This window comes from Vombatus ursinus, unplaced genomic scaffold (genome assembly GCF_900497805.2).
Source record: "Vombatus ursinus unplaced genomic scaffold, bare-nosed wombat genome assembly UNPS02014786.1, whole genome shotgun sequence".
Taxonomy (NCBI): Eukaryota; Metazoa; Chordata; class Mammalia; order Diprotodontia; family Vombatidae; genus Vombatus; species Vombatus ursinus.
In genome coordinates this window covers 30,577,783-30,582,582 of record NW_020954564.1, presented here as the reverse complement: position 1 = coordinate 30,582,582, position 4,800 = coordinate 30,577,783, and the positions used below count along the sequence as shown (strand labels likewise).

Below are 4,800 nucleotides of genomic sequence, written 5' to 3'. Positions count from 1 at the left end.
CTATGTCCCTTCTAAGTCCTTTATTATTTAAGGAAAGCAGACTAACTCCTTTTTCATAGGTACTTATGATATAGTGTCCAGTATTCTCCCCACCCAGGTCAATCTCCTCTGGGCTCATTTTCATTTGTCAAGGTTTTTCATCAAATGAGATATTTAGAACTAATGTAATAATACAGATATGGTCTGATCATCCTGCAGAGGACAGTGAGACTACCAGCTCTTGTGTCTGGACCCTGAACCTTTTTTTTTCATTGAGAATTTTTGTAAATACAGAATGATTCATGAATTTGTGTGTCATCCTTGCATAGGTGCCATGGCTAATCTTCTCTTTATCATTCTAATTTTGGTATATGTGCTGCCAAAGTGAGCGTGACCCTGGGCCTTTCTTAAGGCAACCTAAAGCATTAACTTATTTTTTTTGGGGGGGGGGCACTTCCATGTCTAATTATTGGCTCTTATTGAGCTAGTAGTCTACTAAAGGGGTACACCCTATCCTTTTGCAATCAAAGACCTTATAAACATCCCTTTGAGATGAAAACAGGCATTCCTTTAGCACATTTGTTAGCCTTCTAAGGCTGGCTCCGAATGTATCAGTAATTAATCTGTCATCATCATTAATATTATTATTATCATCCTCAATGTGGCTAGAATTTTGTTATGTCATTTCCTCCACCTACATGCCTCTGCCCCTTCTTTTTCTACCTTGTTTCCCTGCTGTTTCCTAAACTAAACCCATATAATTCTACCTCCTAGACCGAGTAAAGGAAGCCCAAGACCAAAACCCTTTCAATTTGCCATGGGAAAGCTATGGCTGTGCTCCCTTTATAGTATGGTGGCAGCAGGCTTGTAAATAATTTATAAAACCCCAATTCCCTTTCTCCCAGTTACTCCAGGTTTAGAGACCAATGCTCCCTTCACTGCTGTGTGTATCCTCCCTCCTCTTCCTCCTCCTCTGTGCTGTGCTTCAAACTAAGTCAGAAAAGTCACCAAGATCACAAACTTTTTAATTAAAAAAATATATATATATTTTAAAAATTAGTCAGTCAATCATAGAATCACAGGTCACAGAATGATGGAGCTGGAAGGGATGTTTGAGAGGATTTGTCTGAGATTTTCATTTTATACTTGAGGAAAATGAGACTAAAAGAGGGGAAGAAATTTTCCATTACATCTCTAATTCATAGAGGCCATGGCATTTTCCAACATGAGAGCACTAGAGTTGGAGTCAGGAAGACATGGATTCAAATCCTGCTTTGAATTTAAGTGCTTTAAGGAAAGCAGACTAACTCCTTTTACATAGGTGCATATGGCATGGTGTCCAGTATCCTCCCTATCCAGGTCAATCTCCTCTGGGCTTGTTTTCATTTGTCAAGGTTTTTATGAGATACTTAGAACTAATGTAATAATACAGATGTGGTCTGATCATCCTGCAGAGGACAGTGAGACTACCCAGCTCTTGTGTCTGGACCCTGAACCTTTTTTTCATTGAGAATTTTTGTAAATATGGAATGATTCATGAATTTGTGTGTCTAGGCACTTACAAATTATGGGACCCTCAGAAAGCCCCTTAATCTCTCTGGACCCTTAGTTTCCTTATATAGAAAACAGAAAGAGTTGTTATAAGGACCAAATGAGATAATGTATGTAAGGTATTTTGTCAACCTTCGAGCCCTATTTAAATGTGAGCTATTATTTATGAACCAGGTCTGCAGACTCCTGGTCAATATTCATCCCCTTTCATCTCATTGACATCATATTTGAGCCCTTGGGGAGGGGAATAAAACACTGGTTTTGGAGATGAAAGACCTAGGTTTAAATCTCAGCACTTTTGCTTACTACCTGTCTGATTTTAGGCTGAACAAAACTTTTGACTGACCTGGGCCTCAGCTGTCTTCTCTGCAAAATGAAGGAGTGTTAGGCTGCGTGCTCTCTATGGTCTCTTCCAGCTTCCAATCCTTTGGTCTCTTTGGTTATCTATGGCACTTTCTTTTTAGTCCTTCCTGGCAAATACATTAGAGGTCGGGTGCACAGACACCTTGAAGCCAGACTGGCACACTCTTAGGTCTTTTAGGTCCTGAGTGACACTCATGGAGAAAAACCATCTATATTGGCTGTTTCACTGACAAGAAAGCTAACAACTGGGTCACCAGGGGAGGGGAGGGAATTGCAATGGGGAGAAGCAGGCATGTGGTCTGTCTTGCACATATACAGAAAGTTGTCACCCTAATGGTGTACAGCTGGAATGTTTGCTGAGATCCCAATCCTTTGCCTTGTCTGCAGACAAACAGAAACATACCCTTTGCCTGTCAAGTGAGAAATTCTCCCGATCAGCCTCCTTCCTTATGCATATAGTACAAGACCAATCCAGAGAATATTAAAAGTTCCTGAATTCCTTTTTTCCAGTGACAGTGAGGCTTAAACCTTTAAAAACCAATATAAATCCTTAGATGCAATTTACTTCTTGCTTTGTAGCTGCTCTCCCTCCCTCCCTCTCTCTCTCTCTCTCTTCAAAACAGACAGCAGAAGCCTCTATTTGCCTCTGACAACATGACCTCCCAATGCATTTTTATCCTTGTGTTTTACTTCTTGTGTCATTGATCAATAGACTGAAATGCCACATCTCTATCACAGCCACACATTTTGATTTCACAAATCGTCCTGGCCCAGTGGTGCTTATCTGTAAGAGCCCTGATGCCCAGAAATGTCATGTCCTCCAGGGGGCCCAATGGACTGTGTCAGGGGGGTAGTTTGCTTGGGTCCTTCCAGCTTTCAGCCCTCTTCCTCCTCCTCTTCCCTTCTCCTCCTTCCCCTCAATCTCCTTCTCTTCCCACTCCTCTCTCCTCTCTCCTCCCTTTTCATCCTCTTCCCCCTCTTCCCATCTCCTTTCCCCTCAACCTTCTCCTCTTCCTCCTCCTTCTCTTCCTTCTTCTCCTCCTCTTCTTCCTCCTTTCCCCTCCTCCTTTTCCCCCTCTTCCCTCCTCCTCCTCTTCTTCTCTCCTCTTCCTCCTCCTCCTCCTCCTCTTACTTCTTCTCCTCTTTCCCCTCCTCTTCCCCTTTTCTTTCTGTTCCTCCACATCACCCTATCTGCTATTGGGATTGTCCTGAAGATGTTTTCAGTGAGTCTACAGGAGATAAGCTTAAATTCCAATACTTTTATTCAACTGCAAAAGTAGTCATTTTATCCACCTGCACAATCATGCTTTGAAAATTAAATATTAAAGAATAACAGTAGCCAAGGTATAGTAGGTAGAGAGCTGATCTGGAAGCCAGGAAGACTTGGGTTCGGGTCCCACCTCTGACATGTGTTTGCTGTGCAACCTTGGAGAAGTAAGTCACCTAACTGTCAGGGCTCTAGCAACTCTCTAAGAAGAGAAGGTGCTGAGAAGGTGCTGACCTCTATCAGGGGAGAGAATTTCCTCACCTAGAAGTTCCTTATACCAATGAATTCACAGGACTAGTCTCTGTTGCTATCCTGTTGTCAGGAAAATGACTTATCTCAGGACTATTTCTCTCTGAACTTCATCAGAAAAGATGAAAATGAGATCATCAAAATGATAATGCCTAACATTTATACAGTGCTTTATGGTTTACAAAGTGTTTTACATGTATTATCTCATTTAATCCTCACGACAACCATGGAAGGTAGGTGCTATTATTTCTCCTGTTTTACAGATAAGGAAACTGAGTTTAAGTTAAGTGACTTGTCCAAGGTCCACATCTCAGAAGTACCTGAAGTACCTGACTCCAAGGACAGCAATCTATCTACAGCACCACTAGTTTACATCATCATCATCAAGTTAAAAAATATATTGCTTTCCCAAATACTCATGATCTACTTAAAATGGAAAGCTTTAAAAGAGACCTGGCCAAAGGGATCAAAATCACATGGGCCCAGGCTGAAGTATGACAGCTATCACTCTTGTTGCTCTGTCTGCTATTGAAGCTGCACTGAGTATGCCTTCAATGAAACCCTAGAAGGGGAACTCACATGCTAATGCTTTTATTCAACTACAAAAGACAGTTATTTTACCCATCCATGCAATAGTGCATTGGATATTGAATATTAACGAATAACAATTGGATATTGACTTGTTTCAAGTCTGTTTCTTTCTGAACCCCATCCAAAAAGATGAGAATGTGATAACAATAACAACTACATATCACATTTTTGTAGTTGTTTGAAGTTTACAAAGCACTTTCCTCAAAACTCTTTGAAGTATGTAGTGAATAAATGAATGAATGATTGAATTAAAAAACATTTATTAAATCCTAAGCACTGTGCTAAGTATTAGAAATACGAGTTGAAAAGTGAGATAGCCTCTGCTTTCAAAAATCTTACATTCTAATGGAGAAAGACCATAAATGTAAGAAGGGTCAGTTGCAGGGTACATGGAAAGGCCCAGGAATCCTAAGCAAGCATCTTCAGGTTTGATGGCACAGTCCAAGGATCCTTAGAGCACATTGGCAGTGGGTGGGTGGGGTGGTATATGGAGATCATAGGGACAGGGAAAATGATGAGGTTCAGTGGGCCAGAGGGTGCAGAGGCAGGGCAGATGGTTAAAACATATAGAGTTTCACCTTATTGGAAAGAATGTAACTAGTAACTCCATGTTCATCCAAGTGGTATGAGACAGCAACCAGATGAGCAGGTTGAGGTGGGGGATAGGGAAAGAAGGGAAGGAGAAGGGAAAGAGGAGGGGGAGAGGGAGGAGGAGAGAGAGCACCTTCTATGGTCTGCTTCCTGTTGAGCTCATTGGATGTTATCAAACTTTATTAACCCTATTTAAAAATATAGAAGCT

At 41.2% G+C, this 4,800-nt stretch overlaps 1 non-coding gene across 1 annotated transcript; it reads right to left on the bottom strand.

The window, feature by feature from the left end:
* Positions 1-263: 263 nt before the first annotated feature.
* LOC114047409 lies at positions 264-371 on the bottom strand. The gene has a single exon (XR_003569597.1). It is a non-coding gene; the product is annotated as a U6 spliceosomal RNA (small nuclear RNA).
* Between the last annotated feature and the right edge of the window lie 4,429 nt (positions 372-4,800).